The sequence below is a fragment of the Herpailurus yagouaroundi genome, unplaced genomic scaffold, assembly GCF_014898765.1.
Source record: "Herpailurus yagouaroundi ecotype Mexico unplaced genomic scaffold, PumYag 184, whole genome shotgun sequence".
NCBI lineage: Eukaryota > Metazoa > Chordata > Mammalia > Carnivora > Felidae > Herpailurus > Herpailurus yagouaroundi.
In genome coordinates this window covers 6,036,466-6,058,712 of record NW_024412415.1, presented here as the reverse complement: position 1 = coordinate 6,058,712, position 22,247 = coordinate 6,036,466, and positions in this window count along the sequence as shown.

The following is a 22,247-nucleotide window of genomic DNA, read 5'->3' as shown; positions in this document are numbered from 1 at the left end:
TAACAAAATTATCTGCCAGATTGCTGTTAAACCCATTAGTTTATTGAATTCCAATGCCAAGTTTGTTCTTTTTATTTTGTCCAGAATATCACAAACTAATTATGTAAGTTCTGTTTCTTTAAGGCCTTCTTCAGGTCTTATCTCTTCTCAGTATTCACCCCAGTCACAAGTTTGATGCTGCCTTTGAAATCATTACATTTTTAAAAATCCATTGACACAGACACATATTTGTTAAATTTTTAATGTATATGCTTTATTTCTCATGATTTCTAAAATAATCGTTGGCTATAAATTGAGCACTATCCCTGTCTCATGGACTTGATTATCTAGTGAGATTTTTTGGTGAAAACTACCAATAGTAAGTGATGTAACTGCTTCTGTAGGGAGCGATGGTGACCCAGCGGAGGGGCAGTAAAACAGATTGGTGACTCAGAAGCCTTGTGGGAGATATCAAGAGTCTCTCTGTGAGCCAAATAAATACGGTAAGGAGGAAGGGTATTTCAAAGAGAAAAGAATGGACAGAGACATGGGAATATTTGAAAGTATGGCATATACTTCTGAGAATGTCAGGTTGTTCAGTGTGACTGAGGTTCCTATTGGGAGCTTGGAGAAATAATGGGACATGAAGATAGTCAAGCCATTCTAAGGAGACTATACTTTTTGGCACTTGAGAACCCTCAAAAGATTCTAAGCAGAGAAGTGATGCTATCATATTTGGATGTTAGAGATATGGTAACTGAAGTACTGTGGGATGGTTTGGAGGGCAGTGAGGTCAACAGAAAACTACCCTAAGCAGATGACACTAAAAGGTGATTAGGACCTTATCTAGAAAAATAGTTAATTCAAGGAAATGGTTGACTAAAACACTGGCCATTGGGGGTAGGACATGAGACTTCTTAGATGACTCACGATTTCTGACGTTTGTCATTGGATCAAATATGGTGCATGAAAATAAATAGGGAATAAGGGATGAGAAAGGAGTAGGAGGAGAGATGAAGGAGAAGAACAAAGTCTGGGAAGGGGGTTTAGAAAATGAGTTTGGTTTTGAACATGGGCTTTTTGACAACAATTATTTGTTGTTGTTTTTATATATATATATATATCAAGTAGGATACTGAAAATAAATCTCAAGAGAGAAGTCTGACTGGAGCTTTATGTTTGTGAGTTATTACCAGAGAGATAATTAAAACCATGAAATTGAATAAAATTCCAAGGCAATGTAAAATGAGAAAGTGGCCAAGGACAGAATTCTGGGGAATGCCATAATTTAAGCTGAGGACAGAGGAAAAGGATGGCAGAAGAGAATGAAGGGTAGTTGCAGAGGCAGGTGGAAAGTTGGATGAGAGCAGGGTCCAAAACTCCAGAGGAGGGAGCTAGATGATTGTGTTAGTTTCCTAGGGTTGACATAACGAATGAACGCAAAGGTAAGATAACAGAAATGTATTCTTTAATAAGAGCTGGAGACTATAAGTATGAAATCCAAGGATGGTCAGTGCCATGCTTCCTCTGCAGGCTCTAGGGAAGAATACTGTTTGCTTCTTCCTAACTTCTAGTGACTCTTGAAAATCCTTGGTGTTTTTTGTAACTGCATTACTGCAATCTCTGCCTCTGTCTTTTTGTGATCTTCTTCCCTTTGTGTGTTTCTAGGTCATCTCTTTTTCTTATAAAGGACACCAGTCATTAGATTTAGAGCCCACACTAATCCAGTATAATCTCATCCTTAATTAATTATATCTTCAAAGACTCTGTTTCCAAATAAGGTCACATTGTAAGGTTCCAGGTGGGCATGGATTTGGTGTGGGTGGGAGCGGTACCATTCAACCCATTACAGTGCTCAAGGATTATATATCATATCACCTTCACATATCTATAAGATCCTTTACATCCTCAACAGAAATAATAGCTTTTCTCTGGGAATTTCTCAGCTCTATCAAGGAGAAGATCAATTTATGAAAGAGACAGAGGAACGGAGTGGGGCGAGAGGGGGAGAGAGACAGAAAAGGGCCCTAGAAGGAGAGAGGAAGCAGAGTCAGTGTTTATCCTTTATTAGTTTTCTTCCCTAAGACACATTTAATTGCCACCTCTTTCTGTGGAGCAGGGGCTATCTCTCTTGCCTGCTTTAAGAGTGAAATTTGTTACCACATGTGTAGTGCTTTAGGAGCAGCACAATCAGATGTTATTATCTATCATCACTCTAGCAGGATTTGGCTTGTCACAGCACCACTGCTTGAGAACACACAGGACCAAAGAGATTAGTTACTCGGGGTAATTAAGTTTAGATAAATCTGAGCTGCGTGGTTCCGTGTGAAGAATAAAGACTAGAGAAAACAAGAATCTATGAGAGGAAGGTGGAATATTCTGCTGGCTGCTCAACTAAATGTTCAGTCAGACCTGATGTTGTGATTTCTCTTGATGACAGGTGAGGCTATATGAACATGGGATGGTTACCTAAACATGTAGGGAATATGTTAGTGTTACTTGAAACAGTCCCTGAACCTCCACGGTGTTTACATAGGCAAAATAGCAGTCTAAAAGCAGCAAGTAATATTTGAAATATTATATCTCATACCAGCTTCCAGTTGGCCGTTAAACTCCAGGATTCGTGCATACATAGAAATAGAGATAAGGAGGGAATTATTGGGACTCTGGATCAAAATGGCTCCAGTTCTGAAGGTATATGATTTAGTTACTGGTGCTAACTAGACTGATGTTTGCTGATATCCATCTTATAATACAGAATTGTGTCCATTATAGTGTCGTTTATATTTAATGAATAAAGGAGTCAGCTTTTAAAATTAATCACAGAAGATCATGATCATGGTAGCTCCCACTTATGATTCAGAAATCCCCAGAGTTTTTCATCATCAGGAAAATGAAAATTAAAACCACAATGAGATACCACCTCACACCTGTCAGAATGGCTAACATTAACAACTCAGTAAACAACAGATGTTGGTGAGGGTGTGGAGAAATGGGAACCCTCTTGCGCTGCTGGTGGGAATGCAAACTGGTGTAGCCACTCTGGAAAACAGTATGGAGTTTCCTCAAGAAAGTTAAAAATAGAACTACCCTGTGACCTAGCAGTTGCACTACTAGGTATTTATCCAAAGGATACAAAAATGCTGAATCAAAGGGGCACATGCACCTAATTTTTATAGCAGCATTAACAATAATAGCCAAATTATGGAAAAAGCACAAATGTCTATCAACTGACGAATGGATAAAGAAGATGTGGTGCGTAAATGCAATGGAATATTAGTGATCAAAAAGGATAAAATCTTGCCACTTGCAACAATTTGGATGGAACTAGCATGTACTATGCTAAACAAAATAGAGAAAGATGAATAACACATGATTTCACTTGTGGAATTTAAGAAACAAAACAGATGAACATAGGGAAAAGGAGGAAAATATGAGATAAAAAGAGAGAGGGAGGCAAGCCGTAAGAGACTCTTAAATTCAGAGGACAAACGGAGGGTTGCTGGGGTGAATGAGTAGGGGGTTGGGCGAAATGGGTGATGGGCATTAAGGAGGGTACTTGTTGGGATGAGCACTGGGTGATGAATCACTAAATTCTACTCCTGGGACCGTTACTATACTATATGTTAACTAACTTGGATTTAAATGAATGAGTGAGTGAATGAAAGAAAGAAAGAAAGAAAGAAAGAAAGAAAGAAAGAAAGAAAGAAAGAAAGAAAGAAATACCCGGAGTTTGGAAAGACATTCCAGGAGACTTGCAATTTTGACAGTGGCATATTTTTTTCAGTTTTTAAATCAGTAAGTAAAATAATTATTGTAGCATTTTTTCTTTTACTAATATAGCTTCAGAAGTCCTGAATGTATATTGAGTATGGGCAGTGATCAAAGGCGATCAGGAAGGAGGGCTCCTGACTTGGTCACAACTGAAATTGTCACTTTCCTCAGCGTGTTAGGCCTTGATGATTTTTTTTTTAACGTTTATTTATTTTTGAGACAGAGAGAGACACAGCATGAACGGGGGAGGGGCAGAGAGAGAGGGAGACACAGAATTGGAAGCAGGCTCCAGGCTCTGAGCCATCAGCCCAGAGCCTGACGCGGGGCTCGAACTCGCGGACCGCGAGATCGTGACCTGAGCTGAAGTCGGACGCTTAACTGACTGAGCCACCCAGGCGCCCCGGGCCTTGATGATTTTTAACATTTTGTTTCTTAGTCATAAAGCATTGGTTGAAGATAAAAAAGCAAATAGAATTCTGATGTTCAAAATAGTTAATGAATGACTGGGGTGCCTGAGTGGCTCATTCACTTGAGTGTCTGACTCGATTTTGGCTCAGGTCATGATCCCAGGGTTGTGGGTTAGAGCCCCACATCGGGCTCCATGCTGTGTGTGGATCCTGCTAAAGATTCTCTCACTCTGCCCCTCTCCCCTGCTTGCCCCTCTCTCTAAAGTAAAATTCAAAAAAAATAGTTAATGAATTATGTAACTTGAAAGGACAATAATTATGAAATTCTGCCCCATATGAATATCACTGGCTTTGTAGTTTCATTCTTCAAATCAAAAATCCCTATATAGGACATCTGGAATTTCAAAATTAAGTGCTAAATAGAAAAAACATATATTGTGGCAGTTATTTAAAATGGCTACTCATTTATTGGCAATAAACATTATGCATTCCTAAAATCCATTAGTTATGAATTAGTTATATCTATAAATGCCGTCCTGAAACTTCTCTCATCTTAACATTCAAAAGATTTGTATGTATGTTGTATGTACACACACACACACACACACACACACACACACACTAAGTGATTTCAAAATATAAAATTTAAATAATTCAAATAGAAAACATGAAAGTACTTCCCTATTTTTGATACTTTAAATTTCAATTTATATTTAAGTATATATTCAGCCCAAATTCAGATACACCATTATATGTTATTTTTTAAAACATATGCTATCAAATTATATTTTATCTTACAAAATTGACTTAAAGTATGCATCACTTATTAAGTAAAAATTTGTCTTTATATATTCCATATAAAGATTCATTATTATTATCCTCCCCATCTCACCTCTTTCTGAAAAAAAATTTTTGCACTGATGTTATATATATATTCAATCCTTGTATACTTTGTCTGTCACTAAGCAATTATTAAAATAAGCTTTATAATATAATTAATGGCCTACTGATAAAAATAAAATACACTCACTTAAAATCACATCATCATGCACCATACAAAAATAAAAAGATACTTCAATCATTTTCGTTCAGTCTCTTAGATTATATACTACTAGTAGAGGAAGTTTTGTGTCAAAAAAGGTTTCCAAACACAATTATAGATGAAGAATAGTATAGATACCTATCTAGATAGATAGATAGATAGATAGATAGATAGATAGATAGATAGATATAGATATAGATAGTAGAGACATAGTATATAGTATATAGATATAGTATATAGTATAGATAGTATGAAGAGGCAAAACATAAAACATTTTATAGAGTAGTAACAGTTGCCTGAAATGATAAGGAATATATTATTTGTCAACATCTATTCCTTCAAACAGCATACATTGAGCTGCTTTTCTGTTAGGTGATGCCAAAATGTCCAAACAACATATGAAACCTGACCATCCACTCAACATTTATGGACATCTATAAGGCTCCTCTGTCAGTGACTATGTTAGGCTCTGGGATTATAATCTTGAAAGAAGTGGTCAAGTTTCTAGCCTTCATCAGAGACAAACAATAAACAAATAAATCTACCAAAAATTTAAAATCATGAAGAGAAGTACGAAGGAAGCTGAATCACAATAATATAAATAACAGTTTTAAGATTTTCAGCATTAGGGTTCACTTTAGACATATCATGGAAAGTTTTACTACACTTACAAATAACATGCTAATTTTACCAATTTTGGCAATATAAGTACAAAACTACAGATAATGGGTTGTCAAATGTAAGAATGAGGAGAAGTGAAAAGAAATGAAGGGGACTGATATCCTCACCCAAAAAAACCTGTGATTAATTAAAGGATATTATCTATAGCTGCCCTATTTAGTACAGTTACCAGTAGCCACAAGTGGCTGTTAAATTTTAAATGAATTAAAATTAAATATAGTTTTAAATTCTGTTGTTCCTCATTTGAACTTGCTGCCAGATTTCAAGTACTGTTTTCACTGTGGGTAGTTGGATACCATATTGAACAGAATAGATATGAACATTTCTATTATCAAGTTCTATTGGATAGTTCTGGCCTGTGGTGAGCAGATAATGAAGTGAGTATTTAAGAGTACTATTTGGGAGCATCTGGATGGCTCAGTTGGTTAATTGTCTGACTCTTGACTTTGGCTCAGGTCACGATCTCATGATTGGTGAGTTCGAGCCCTGCGTCCAGCTCTGCATTGACAGCATGGAGCATGCTTGGGATTCTCCCTCTCTCCCAGGAGTAAGCTTGTGCGCTCTCTCTCTCTCTCTCTCTCTCTCTCTCTCTTTCTCAAAATAAATAACTAAACTTAAAGAATACTGTCTAAAGTAGCAGAGGAGGTCATTGGTGGAACTGAGATCAGTAGTGTAATGAGAATGAGAGAACATGAGACAAGAAGGCAGCTAAACCCTCATCAGTCAGAGCAAGAAGGTCAATAGTAGAGTGATAATGCTTAACTGAGAATTTTATATTCCTATGAAGTGCTGTATTTAGAATCACTGAGATAACCAATATAAGCTCTAAAAATAGAAAATATTCTTACAGCGTGGCACTGAGGAAGAGGAGAAGCATGGGTAGAAAATATTGGCTCTAATTGTGTATCTTTTGGTACTGTTTTATTTTTAATCTTTTGGACATATCACTTTGCTTTTAAAAGTGTTTTTAAGAAAATCATTTTTGTTTCTTTTGAGGAAATGAATTGACAGGGTAAGAGTTTAGGTAGACAGAATATTTAATGGGGTTTTTGCAATAGTTCAGGGGAGAAATAATGGGTTTTCTCTGCAATTTGTAGACAATCAAGTGATCGAAGTCTTTTTAAAAAAAGGTGGGAGTACAGCAGTGTAAAGGGAAGAAAGAATTAGAACAGAACATTTATGGGGTGGAGATCCTTGATGTAGCCAAAAGCTGACGCATACATTAAATTCAAGTTATTGGCCTACTTGTGTATGGTGGTTTTTGTTTGGTTGGTTTTTTGTTTTTTTTACCCTTGTCTAACAATGATTTGAGGGAAAGATATCTAATTCATCTCAGGGCCTAAAAATTAGCCCAGGGAACAATAAGGTGTTCAGAGGGAGTATTCGTCTGACACGTCTCTGCCCCTGACATACACACTTCCCTAGCTAATGAGACCAGAACATCAGAGACTGAGCTGGAGGGTGTGTAGCCTCATTAAAGAATTCTTGGAAAGGACAGGGAAAGAAGTTAAGCCATTCTATCTATATGCTTGAAGAATGAACAGTGATCCTTCCCATGCAGTGTTCCAGTTCTTTCAGAGATACGCAATTAAGGAAAAACAGTGAATACTGTATTCTTATATTTATCATGTTAATGCTCCAATTGGCAGGCTCAAAGAGGTAATAGGGTCTCCTAGAATACACCTGTGAATAGAACTCCATGTCCTTGATACAAATATTAAACACACAAGTTACCAGATCACTTGTCCTGCCAACTGTGAACTTACTGCTCTACTTATTTGCTATTTGTTTTTGTTTCCTTTTTCCCTTTAAAAAAAATTTCCCCCAAATAGGTAGTTTGCAGACAAGTTGGGTAGTTTGCAGCCATTAAGGATGGCATATGAATAAAAAATAAATAAATGCTAGAATTTTTCTGTAAAAACCAAATGTTATGAACCTCTGACCAAATTTTCGTTAGTGAATTCGAAACATGTTTCCCCTCCAGTCCAAACCGGCTGCAATGGTATATAAAGTATCAAACCAAAACAATATAGGTGGAAACAGAAATAAGAAAGGCATCTGTGTGGACCAGGAACATAACCCATACAGAAAGCTGCGTGTAAGGCTGAAGCCTCCGATGTATGGGGCTCTGAGTCTGGAAACAAGTAGTGATTATAGGAATTAATCTCCTGCAAGGTAGAGAGGACTAAAATTGTCACCCAGGATAGGGGAGCACTGAGCTATAAGCTACTTAAAACCACCCAGGAAAAGGGACCTGGAAACATTTGCTCAATGTGATTCAAAATTACTATGGGCAGCTAATGGCTGCTGCTGTGTCTCTTGTTGTTTCTTCTTTTGAATGGGAGAGTGAGTTTGTTGGCAATTATCCTGTTTCATCATTGTATGTTGAGTGAGTGGGAGGCAGATAAGTTGTCTTTTTAGTTCTGGAGTTGCATCCCAATGTGACACAGATCATAAGATCCTGGATTTAGAGCTTGGTGCCTTGATTGGATGAGTCTTTCGGGGTGTAATAGGGAAGGGTTGAATAAACTTTGTGTGTGGGAGAAATGTAATTATAACCAAGAGGGTGGCCTATGGTAGATTTCATTACTGTTCCTAATGTTTGACCCTTCCCTGGGTCCACACCCACTGTCATGAGACTTTGCCAGTTCTTCCCATTAGAGTCAGAGTACATTCCCCCATCTCACTGATTCTGAGCTTGGCCATGTGCCTTGGTGTGGCCATTAGAATGTTAGCAGATGTCACATGATTAGAGACTTGAACTGTTCTAGTCAGGTTGGGCTTGGTCCCTTTCATTTTTGCCATTGCTCTGGGTAGCCTACTGGTCCCAGAATTATGTAACATGTGTGAGAAGCACACATGACCTGAACTCACAGTTCAAACTGTGAGTCTGGAACTAAACCTAGCTGAGCCCAGCTGAGGTTAGCCAAACTACAATCAATTCAAAGATGCATGATATGCAAATAATTGCTTTCTGTTCTAGTCCACTGATTTTGGAATTTTTTTTACAAGAAGTACCATTATGATGATACTTGAATAAAATATTCTCTTACTACACAGAAAAATTAATTCAAGACAGTTTAGAGATATAAATATGAAGTGAAAATACGAAGATTTTTTTAACAAAAAAAGTAAAATATTTTAAGAAATTTTTGAAGAATAAACCAGAAGGACCAAGTATAAAAATTATTAATTTTCCTACATTTAATTTTAAAACTCTTTTTTAACAAGGGGTGCCTGGGTGGTTCTGTCCATTAAGCGTTTGACTTCAACCAGCTCAGGTCATGATTTCATGGTTCCTGAAGTTGAGCCCTGCATTGGACTCTGTGTTGATAGCTCAGAGCCTGAAGCCTTCTTTGGATTCCGGGTCTCCCTCTCTCTCTGCCCCTCCCCTGCTTGTGCTCTATATCTCTTTCTCAAAATAAATAAACATTTAAAAAAATTAAAGCTATGTTTAACAAAAGACATCAAATATCTGGATAAATTACAAAGCACACAGACTTGGAGAAGATATTTGAAATGGTTATTGATTATGCTCATCAAAATATTATTATCCAGAATATATATATAGGAACAACACAATAAGAAAAATCTACACAAATAGTAGAAAAATTGACAAAGGACCTGAATAGGGTATTCACAAAGAAGAAACCCAAATGGCTCCTAGACACATACAAAGATGTTAAATTTTGCTAGTGATCAAGGAAATTTAGAATAAAATAACAACAAGATATTTAATATTTGTCAGATTGGCAAAATTAAGCAAAAATCACATAAGACTAAATCTTGAGGAGGATGCAGAATAATGGGCTCTCATATAATTATGGTGGGAGGAGTGTAAGTTGACCCAGCCACCTAGGAGAATATTTGGTATTGTGTAGTGAGAACGAAATCCAATGTAATTGCCTCTTTTGATATTAAACAACAGTGCACCAAACATTTTTTTCTGTTCCTATATTAGACAAGTCTGAGATCAGGCATACTTTTCTCTTTGTTAAGTAATACTCAGCTATTTGCTTCAGGGAAATATCTTCTTCTGGAAGATAACACTATGAGGCTACAAACATAACTTATTTATTGCAACTAATAGCTTTCCCATTAAGACTTGCTTTGGGAGTCTTGCTTCAATCAATTCAAAACTGTTATGTCATAAGCTGCCCAATCCAAACTAGTTCCTGACATGCAAGATACACTTTAAAATCACCTAGCCCATATCCTAAAACCATATAAATGCTATCTTCTAATTTCCCTATTTTGAGGTATTAGTAAGACTCTGCTGTGGTAGTGTTTTTCTTTACCTGCAGTAGGCCTGAGAAACTTAGCTTTGCTTGATCAGCAGTGTTTCCCTGTCCCCCCCACTCAGCCCCCACTTGGGGTATTCCTGGAGAACTGATACTGGTAAATTTGAATGTTCATATACTATATGACTGAGTAATTCCAACTTCAAGTATAAAACCTAAAATTGTATCATTCAAACTACGAGTTTAGGCTGTTTAGTAGAATAGGAAATCAACATGGTGAATCACAACCCACATTTGCCTTTTTTAGAATAGGATAGATCAGACAGGAATGGATAAGAGTGGGATGGAATAGAATAAAATAGAATAAATGGTAAATCATAAGAATAGTAAAACAATAGAAGGTGGTTTTATAAAATTTTGGTTTCAGTATATGCATGTGTACATGTGTGTATTAAGCCACTGCCTTAAATAAACCCTTGCATATGTATACAAGGAGATATTAAAAATATTTATAATAAGAAAAACTAGGAACAACCTCAATGATCACCAAAGAATAGAAAATAAATATTTATATAGTGAATACTGTATAGCAGTTAAAACAAGTGAACCAAAGTTATACATCAATACAAGCAAATCTCAAAAACATATCAAGTAAAAAAGCGAATTATGCAATGCACACACCTAATAAGAAAAACTACACTAAATATTGCTTGGGAATACAATAATCCAGACAATATTATGCAAAAAATATAAAACTTGGAATAATTAACACAGAATTCAGAGCAGTGGTTTTCTTTTTTTTCAACGTTTTTTTATTTATTTTTGGGACAGAGAGAGACAGAGCATGAATGGGGGAGGGGCAGAGAGAGAGGGAGACACAGAACCGGAAACAGGCTCCAGGCTCCGAGCCATCAGCCCAGAGCCTGACGCAGGGCTCAAACTCACGGACTGCGAGATCGTGACCTGGCTGAAGTCAGACGCTTAACCGACTGCGCCACCTAGGCGCCCCTGGAGCAGTGGTTTTCTGTGCAAAGGTTGAGAGTGAGAGAATGAGGAAGCGAGGAAGTGATGGAAGGTAGTGAAAGAGAGTGAGAGAGGAAAGAGGGGAAGATACCAAAGAGGGATAAACAGGGCCTCGAGTGTCTTGGTATTTTGATTTCTTAAAAAAAAATCTGGACTTATGGCAAAATGTTTCAATGTTAAAATTTGGTGTGGGGAATAGCACTTAGTATTTGTGGTCCAGGCATTATTTCAAAAAATTTACTACATGTTATTTGCAAAGCTATTTGTTAGTATTTTCCCTATATTTCTTGGTCTGTTTAAACTACTTCAAAATTTGAAAAATAGAAGCAGAGGCTAAATGTTATATTAAATCTAAAGGGTGGGTATATGGGCATCCATTATACTGTATTCTCTGTAATTTTCTGTATGGCTGAAATTTTTCGTTTAGAAGGTATGTTTTAAAAAATCATTTATGATAGGACTGATAATTAATCCTTTATCTAAAACCCTAGAATCCAGAGAATGCATTGAAGTGTTTATGATGACTGGTGCATGGATTATTTTTTTCTCACCAGAGTTCCATTAAAAAGTTCATTGTCATTTTGTAAAGAATCAAGTTGGTTATCTGTAGATTGCAAAGAGGGTAGCTCTCCTCAGAGGAAGTGCATAAAGTTGCATCAAAGCCATACTTGCTCAGCCCGTGCCATTCAGGTCTCCATCTCTTCCTTCCTCTCCTCCAAATAACTGAAAACCACTTCCAGAAATAGTGACAGAGAAAGTTCCCATGCCTTCTTTGAGAAAAGGGCTGGATCTAAAGAAAACAAAAATTAATAATATCACACTGGGTGGGCTGTGGGAAAGAAAAGATTGCTTCAGGGCAAGGGATCATTGGAACAGCCCTTGTTTTTGGCCTTTACATCTAGGATGTCTTCACCAATCCGAGAGTGAGATCTTAATTGGTTTTATTATGCGATGGAAACAGTCTACATCAAAATCATTCAGGAACTTCTCATGAGTTATAACTCAACAACCAGCTCTCTGAGTGGTATGTGTAGCTTCTATTTGAATGGCTCTGTTGATGCTGGAGGCACTTAACTCTGCAGAGGATGATCCTCCAGTTGGACCATTATTCCACAGTACCGAGAAGTTGTTTGATGGAACTGGCTAAGTTAGCCTCTTATTTTAGTATCTTCTAAACAAGAGCCCAGTTCTCTTCCCAGCTCTCTGTCCTCCCTCTTGGAAGAACTTGGCTAATAGCCTGGTTTTAGATACAAAACTGGAGACATAGTTCCACTGCTCAAAGACTTCAAGCAACATCATGTCTCTCTTGGTCTTTCCCTTACATGAATAAGATTTTTCTTTAAAAAAAATGAAAATAATAAATAGATTTTAAAGTGGTTTTGAAGCCCATACTTGAAAGGACAATGTGGGACTCAACTCAACAAAAATATGAAGTATTTAGTAATACGAAAAATAGCAATGCTAATAGTAATACCAAACAGTCTTTATTGACTTGTTACTCTGTACCAAGTACTGTTCTAAACATTTTACAAACTCATTCTTGTAACAACTCTATGAAAGAGGTAATTATTACTCCCATTTCATAACTGGGAAGCAGAGGCTTTGGAGAAATCAGTTGCCCACAATAGGAAAATCATTGGTAGAGCATAGTGGAGTTTAGAGATGTTTTTCAACCCCCTTCTTACATGTGAGAGAATGAGGGGTCTTAGCAGGGTACATTGTTAACATGAGGAAGCCCACTTGGGTCTTTCTTGGTCTCTTTGAAGTAATTCAAAATTTGAAAACTAGAAGGAGAGGCCAAATGGTATATTAAATCTAAGGTGTGGGTATATGGACATCCGTTATACTATATTCTCTGTAATTTTCTGTATGGCTGAAATTTTTCATTTAAAAAGCATGTTTAAAAAAAAAACATGATTAAATTCTTCACCCCATAGATAGAAAAGGATGCTTGCCTAAGTCCTCTAATTCAGCTAAATCAACACTGGGTTCACACCTTTGCCTCTAGCCAAGAAAACTTAGGACCAGAGAGGCTAAATAATTTGTTCACAGTCAGGCATTTAGTTAATAGAATGGCAAAGGTATAAAAGCTCGCATCTGTCTCTAGACTCAGCCTGATTTTCTTGACTGTGAATTTGGTTTTCTCCATCAATTTTTTCTTTCATTGATTTTAATTTGCTTTAATCTTCATGGATTGCAATTTTCTTTAGAAATGGGTTCTCTCTCTCATTCAGCCTCTAGAGTAAGTTCTTTTCAGAAAAACTGCTGTTTTAATTAAATTTCAGTGATCATTTTATCATAAAGAATTCACCAATATAAACCTCTGTTTTGACTAAGACTGGAAATGTCTCACCTATTTGGGTCATGTACTGCATGACAAACAGAAACCTGGTGATAGGAACCCTTTGACTTTTCCTGTGGGTTTATGACAGCATATACAATGAGGACTGCTTTTGTTGTTTTTGGTTTTTTTTCAGCTTTACTGACATATAATTAACAGACAGCATTGTGTAAGTTTAAGGTGTAAAAAGTGTTGATTTGAAACATTTATATGTTGCAAAATGATTACTGTCATAGCGGTAGGTAACAATTCCATCCTGTCACATAATTACCATTTCTTTTTTGTGGTAAGAACATTTTTAAAATTTGATGTTATGTATGTATGTATTTTCCAATGAGTTTTTAAATTTATTTTTTCCTGAAGAACAGAATTTAACTTGAAAGGAGAGCTGAAGAAAGTGCAGAGATTGTCTCTTCCAGAAGACACAATGTGTCTTCATATATGGTTTTAATACTTCTTTGCTATGCTATATATCACCATTAATATTTCCATTAATGTGCCCATACATACTTAAATTTGCTAATGAATGGTATTTATTTTACTATTTTTATGTACAGAACATTTACATTTTTATGTAGTCAGTTTTTTTCTTATATTGTTTGTCTAGTGTCTCAAGTTTACAAAGGCCTTCTGACTTTTCTTTAACATGATGTAATTAATTTAAATGTAAAACTCTACCACAGTTTATTTGACCATCACCTGTTACTGGACTTCAGTTCATTTTCAATTTCAGTATTATAAATAAAACACAATAAAAATCCTATCAGCTAGGCTTTGAGATATCTTTATTTTCTGAGGATAAATTTTTGGAAGTGGAATTATTTTGTCAAAAATGTATACAATACTTAGATGCACATTGATAAACGTCATAATTTTCATAGTTGCTGTATATTAGTAAGTTCAGTTTCTCATTCCGAAGTATATACAATGTCATTTGCCAATTTAATAGATGACAACAGCACCTTATTTTCTTTGGCTGTCTGTGAGTATGAGTTAGTTTAAACCTTTTTGTATATGTCCTAGCTTCCTGATTTACTCTACACATTTTTCCTTTTTTTTGTAAGTTTTGCTGATTTTCTATCGACATGTTTGTGTTTTATTATTTATTTGTAAGATTTGTTTAACATAGTAGTTATTATCTCTTTGTTAAAATGAGTGTTAGACTGGGCTTCTCATTGGTGAGATGAAAGCAATATGGATTGGCTAAGACACTTGAAAAAGCATCCTGACCCTGGCCTAAAGACAGCCTAACAATCTAGGGAGGCCTGCAGACCTCTAGAGGCATGACCTACACCTACATAGCTCTGATTGTAGCCACTGGATTAGAATTTCTGTATGCCTGATAATGACTCTGAGTAATTTGGTGTGTCTACCTCAAGTGAATCTTTTATGCTTAAGAGTCAGAGTTCTGTCTTATTTTATGATAATAAAGCCTCCAGGACAGTTTTATGACCATTTCTCCTTACTTGTTAATAAATATCTAGATAACGAATACCCACATGCATAGCAGACTTTGGTCTGAGACTCACTTTCATCCTAAGTGAATAATCCTCACTTAATCCCACATTTCTTTGGCCATCACTATGAACAGCATAAAGTTGTGTATGAGGAGATTGATGAGATCAGTCCACAAGACAGACCTGTATCAGACCCACCAGTGAACATTTTGAAAATGTTTCTGTGCATTCATTGGATTGTTTTTCTAGATTGGGGCTACCTGTAAGGAATGAGATTCATTTTACCTACAGGTGGGAGAGGAAACTCTTTGTCCTGGTTGTCTTCTTCTTAGGGGTAGGAGAAATTGTTTGAGTAACTTAAGGTCGCTTGCCTCTCCAACTTTTTCTCTCTCACCCTCTCTGACCTATTCACCTCCAAGTTGTAAATACATAACTAAGATAGGATGTCTGTTTTCAGAAATTATACCTAACAAGTAATGCCCAAGTCCTGCAAACTCACCACTGCACTTTATTGAGGTTGCTTCTATTCTCCTTGTGGGTTGATTCTGAACATTGACTTGAATTTATTTTCAGTCACCCCCTCTGCACCCCCTGCAGTTTCCTTATGGTTTATAAGATTCAAAGCATAAGAAACCATCTGTGATGGTGATGCTTGCTTTCAACTCCATGCTATTTACCTGCCAAAGCATCACCTCTTTAGCGGAACTACCAATCCTGTTTTGGATTTATTTTAGAAAACCAAGCATATTATATCTGGATCCTCATCATCCAGGAAGTGCCCCAGACTTCAAATGGAACTTTTAAAAGTGTGTTAACAGAGCGGTTATTGTAATGGAACAGATGAAAAGAGTAAAACTCCCTTTTCCCTCAAGTTCATAAAAATCAAAAGCAGAAATAAATTAATGCCCTGTGACTCACTGTGAGATCTGATGGCCTGCTTCTGTTTCTGCTCACAATCTTTTCCTGGGAAAGAGAGGCCTTCACATTTTTTATGTGGTAATCCAGAGATGCACACAGACTAGGAAGTATGCCTAAAGTTGGTCTTCTCTTGGTTATCTGAGGCTTTGTGGTCTTAGGCGATCCTTCTGTTGGTACGAGGACCTGAGGAGAGAGGTTGGCCTGGTTCTCTTTCTTCTTACCATCACAGCCTCAAGTGAGCATAAACCAATCCACCCCCAAGGAGTCAGACACAGGCCACTTAGTTCAGCACTAACAGTGTCACCCTGACTGGTGTCACCTGGGTAGGAAACAAAAATGTATGTCGTGTGACTGTGAGAATCCCCACATCTTCCTTCACTAATAAGTGGTTATTGAAAGTCAACCATCTGAGTTTTCCTTCTGCTGTTTAAGATTATGATCACTATGCAGATATTTCTGGGACAGGGGGAAATCGAGGATGAGATGGATGGAATGAACATTTGAACTCCTTCTTTGTGCCAGGACCTGTCCTAAGCCCATTAGAATTTATATCTGTTAAGAATTTAATTCTCACCCCTCTGTCAGGTAGGTACTGGCTTCCTTCTGGAATGGAGGTGATTGGGTCTTGAGGACAATCAGTAAGTGGTGGGTTGAGGATTTGAACCCAAACCTCCCTGACTCTGGAGTCCTTGACATTTAGGAGAAATACATGTGAAACTGCCACCAGTCATTCATAGTTATGTATTGATTTGGAGAGAAATTAACAGCACGTCTGACAGGGGAGTGTGAGAAGTTGAATGATAACTGATAGAAGAAACAACTGGAGGAGCTGAAAACAATTCTTAGCTTCCTTACAATTTTGCTACAGAGCTTAGGTAGGACTTTCTGTTCCCCAGATTCACACCTCTACTACCTGCTGCCTGATCCAATTAAGAATGTTCTGAGGGGGGAAAAAAACTCATTATGTGCAAAGAGCAACATCAAGCAAAATTCTTTGTAGTATGCTCCAAATAACATCAATGATATATAGGAGTTTAGTAAATGAGGCATGAATCTGTGATAGAATAAACAGCTTATAACCTGCCACTGTGTAACTGGGATTTGACAGCTTAACCAAAAAATTTTTTTTAGATTAGGAAACCAGAAAGGTGTCAGGAGAGACTTGGAAAGTGCCTCATACATTTACATTTGTGTTACTCTTTAGGTATGTTTGAAGTTTGAAATAACAGATGTGTCTGACTTCTTTGGGGGAAAGAGCCCAAGACTTGAGAAGACCAGTATGGGAGTCCCAGCCCTGCCACTTATTAGCACTGCAGGGTGGAAGCCAAGTAAGGCTGTGAGCTCAGGCTGAGTCTTAGACTCCACCAGATCTCATAGGGTGCTCAAAGGGTGTAACACCTCAGAGTTTGTCTTGGCTTGAGGCAATAGAGCTGGGCTGTCATAGTATCCAGACAGTCAGTCCTGGGCTAAGGACTTTCAAGGAGCTTCTAAAAAAGAGAACAGACCCAAATTTGAGCTCTATCACTTACTAAAGTTGTTATCACAGGGACATTTTACCTAATCTCTTAGTTTCCCCATCTCAGATCATCACAGGCTAATTAGGCTCAAAGGAGAGAATGAATCTAAGTATTTATCCATTTCCAGGAACACAATAAGTACTCAAAGTTGGTATCCTCATTTTCCTTTCTCTGAAATGTTAGTCATAATAATTAAACTATACAGGTGAATAGTATCATACATAGTAAGGTAAATTTTGTTATTCCGTTCAGTTCTGATATCCTATGAAATCACAGCCTTGCTTACAATTCCTAATGTCTAAACAGTACTCTTGGGAAGTGCTGAGAGACATTTCTGTGGGACTGAAGTTGAAAGAAAATTGGCCCTGGGGGTGGGGCTATTGGTCCCCTTACCCTAAATCTAGCAGATCTCCACACAAAAAACCTTTATAATTCTAGACTTGCCTGGGATGTCTATTATCTATGAATAAAAATAACGGTTATATGATTTTTCCCTAAACATCTATCAAATCTTCATCTTGGAATTCATCATCATGAACCACAGAAGGAAGAAGTAACAAATTTTACAGGATGTGTTCTCTTCATTTGGTCTCTGTGTCCACTTTGCAATTTAACAAGGATAACTGCTTCTGGAAGCACATTTGGATGGAAGTCCAGTTAGGAAAGACAATAGCAGTGATGAACCCTGTGTTGAACATCTAGGATTTGGGATGCGGCTGACTATGTATCTATGTGCCTTTCAGCTATGGAAATAAGCACAGAGAACAGCAATATCCCTTGATTAGAAGGCTATCCACTCATCATTGGGTCTGCATCAAAAGGACTTATGAACCATCTAAAAACACAAGTGCAAATGAGATATTTTAATACCTGAAGAAAATTTACCAACTGTTTAACCATCTCCGAGTCCTGGTGGCAGAAAGTCAAGTCTGAAGAAAAGGGCTGTTTCCCTACTTGGGATGAGTACAACTTTGGGAAATTGATGCTATAAATTATCTAAGTTTGACCTTAGGATACGCTAGTTACAATGGCAAAGATTAAGGATGCAGTTTAAATAGATTTCACCTCTCCCTCGGAGCAGAGATGGGAGGCCCACCATGAATGTGCAAAGATGGTTGTCCTAAAAGCTTGTTGAATAAATGGGCTTCACCTTCACCCCATGGGGTGTGAAGTTCAAGAGCATCACCCATTTAAGAGTTCAGTATGGCCAGACAGACTAGATGTTTTTTTATAAACGTCTTTCATCCCACTAGCACCTGGAGTAGGTATGAGTGGAACAGAAGGTATTTTGCATATCTAGGAGCAATGAGTTCACGGGTGTGGCTGAAATAAAGGTGAGACAGTAAGTATTTTAAAATGTGAAGAGATTGGTTTAGAGAAGATCACAGATGATGCCAGACTAAGAATTTGTGCTTTATCTTACTGGGGAGCCTCTAAAGACCTTGGGGGTGTGAACTGGAATGAAGAAAGGAGATTAATCTGTCTCTGCCACATGAAATGATTTGGAAAAATAGGAAGCTGAGGATAAGAAAACTGGTCAGGAAACAGTTTTGATAAACAAGACTGAGAATGCTTTGTTGTGTGGAAGAGAGAATGGAGAGATGTGGTATACTGAATGGAGCTAGGGAGGGGTTTGCCTGGGTGCTCATGTCTAGGTGAGAGATAAAAGGAACTAGCAGATGAGACCAGCTCCCTGCCTCTGTGGAGCAGCTTGCAACAGAGACAACTGGCTGCCTTCAGGAAGCAGACAACTCGCCAAAGTGAGGAAGTCCCCTCAGTACTACGACATAATTTTATGTCATGATCAGTAGACAGAAGCCTGGAGAGACTCCTGGCTCTGCTAACATCTTCAAGGACATAAACACTCTCAGCAAGGACCATCCCATCCTAAGGATTTCTGGAGAAGCCAGAGATTTAAAAATCTTCTCATTTTTCCTTAGAACCATAGCCCCTATTTCTAGAAAGATCCAGTTTTTTACATGCGGCTTCCTTTGCTCCCAGACTCCTAGGGAAGAAACTTCTCCTTTATATTTGACCACTTTCCAAACCCCCACTCTCTGAGAGACAGCAACAGTTGGACTGTCACCAGGGCTCACATAATTCATAGTACTGAAAACAGGCAAATGAGTTAATATTCATTTTAGATTTCTACAATCAACAATCATATACAAAGAGTTTTTAATGTCAAAAGTAAAGTGTGAGAGTAGTAAATAAGTTTGAAGTAAACATTCAAATTTTTTCCATATAACCTTCTCAAAAGGAAATATGAACTTGCAGCCAAAACATCCATCAGTGAAATAAAAGCCGTAATGAGAGGAGAAATAAAGGGCTCAGCATAATTCTTGGTTCATGACAAAAGAAATGACCCCCACTGTTTATCACAATTTAGAGTGTATAATATCCAAGAGAAAAGGTCTAACTGCTGTTAGACATAAAGGTCTAAAGCTCATGAGAGAATCTGTGGTTGGAATGATGATTTGAAAGTCATTTGCATAGTGGGGATAGGAGAAACTACAAATGAACGTTTCCATATATGCGTGCAACTGCAACTTGTATGTATGTTAATCGTACATACAAACCCTCCAACCCAACTCTTAGGAAGATGGAAGTAGTGGCACAAGTAGGCCAGAAACGGTTAGAAAGGAGGAAGACCCAGGATGATGTGGGGTCTTAGAAGTCAAGGGAGAAAAAGAAGCCAAAGTCCTCACTGACTGAGAAACATAAAAAGCTGGAAAGGCCACGGGAAAGCAGTTCAAAGATGCCTGTGCATGCTGTTAATCACATCTTTTAGTGGTGGGTCCTGGGAACTATGGACTGACATGCTCAAAGTTTGTGAATCTAGAGGTCCCAGCACATAAGTCTTCTGCCATTACTTAATCCTGTGTTTCCTGGGCCCTAGATCCGAAACCATAAAATGTGTAGTATTTATTTAGTATTAGACCATGTTCTCAGGATGCTTGTTCTGGAGCTGTTTTGAGACTACATAACTGAAAAAGGTTTTAAGATGAAATGCTAGCCTTGTACCCAGGTTGGCCTGTCATTCTTTCCATTTAAAGCCACTGGTAATATGGTTGCAAGATGTATTTTGCCCAATTTTTAAAAGCCATTTTCTACTTTCCAACCACCAAAATATGTTGGGAGTGTCATAATTGTTTTTCTCTTTGGAACTTTAGAAAATATTGTTTTTATAATAGAAATAGCATTTCTTTAATTTTTTTTTTTTTTTTAATCGCCAACGGCTGCCATACCAAACCACGGACTTGGCTCATTTATATTTCCAATTCTAGCTTGTGCTAAAATTTCTGGCAAAAGAGTGTTGTGGGGCGGCCCAAAGTATTTCTGAGGAGATTTATCTCAGAGGCTAGTCAAATGAAAGGCTAAAAAACTAAAATGGACTTCAACGCATTAATTCAGGTAAAGCATTAAGAATAGGCTATTGCACATGGTAAGTATATATAAGTGCTGGTTATTATTATTAGGTCCTTCAAAGATGATGTAGCATCAGAGGCCAAGATGGACCAAGAAATGTCACCTATTCTTATGATTGGATGAGTGTTCCCTAAGGATCCCAAACAAATGATTTTTAGAGTTTAGCAGACTTCCAAGAAGCTGTTAAAAGATAAAATATAAAGGTACTTGAAATTAGCATATAAAGAAAGTGTTGTGGCCCTGAAAAGAGCATGATATTCAGGAATTTGTATCTTCAGGAGTTGTCAAAAATGTGAAGAGAGATGAATAAGGGAGTCTCCATTTAGGATCCTTCCTGTTTGCCTTCATTTAATCGCTTTAACAGTCTCCACATTTTCTTTCGGTAGGGCAGTATGACTGGAAGATTTGTGTATAAATGGTATGGTTTCTGCAGATCGTCAGTAAATACTTGAACACCTATGTGTGTAAGAAATTCCTCTGAGATGTATGAAATCACTATAACAGTTCAGCGTCAATTGTAAACTTCTCTCATTTAGATCATTGCCAAAGGTAAAAAGAATGTATCTTAGAATGTCAGATAAGGAGAAGACAGAGGGTGCCCTCCCCAAATTTACAAGGTAATAATGTCCAATCTAACCAATGAAATAATATCTGTAAGAATCTTGGAAAAGAGTTGGGAGTACCAGACAGATGTTGAGAAAAAGGTGAAATAGGGGAAGAACAGATAGGATGTTTTGGGGTTAGTGAAACCTACCTGCAGACTCACTAGAGAGCAAAACATGACTTGGATTCTAAAAAATATTTGCGATGAGAAAATAAACACAGCTTTCAGCAGAACTGGCCTATCTCTTACCTGGAACTCCAGCAGCTTCACAGAGCCCATTCCCAGGGTAGAATATCACAAAACAAACCGCTAGTTCTGGCAGGGAATGATCATAGCCCATTCCTTTGAAATAACCTCAAACTCTGTCATCCCCATCAGTCATCCTAATGGATAGTAAAGATTTAAAACAAAACAAAGGGGAATATGGGCATATTTTCAGACCTGCCAAATAGAGAGGTAAGGATAGCCAAAGAGCCCTTGGGACAGGATAAGGAAAACAGTGTTTAATGAAGAAGAATATTCATGTCAGGAATTTGGACATTGCAAAAGTAGGTCAAGACCTAATTATAAAGGACCTTGAGACCTTAGAAATGAAAGCTCAGAGTTTCTCCTCTTGACATGGGAAATGAGTAAAAGATTTGTGAGCTAGAAGGGGGATAAAATATTAAAAGAAACATTTTGGAAAGACCTCTCTGGCTGGCAGTGAGTAGGGTGGACTACAGTGAATAGGAAGACTCAGGAGCAGAGAAGAGAAGGTGGGGTGGGTTCATGTTACTGCCATGGATCATGCACGAGGGCCTGGATTTCATGGTACCCTGAGGCTAGAAACAGGAG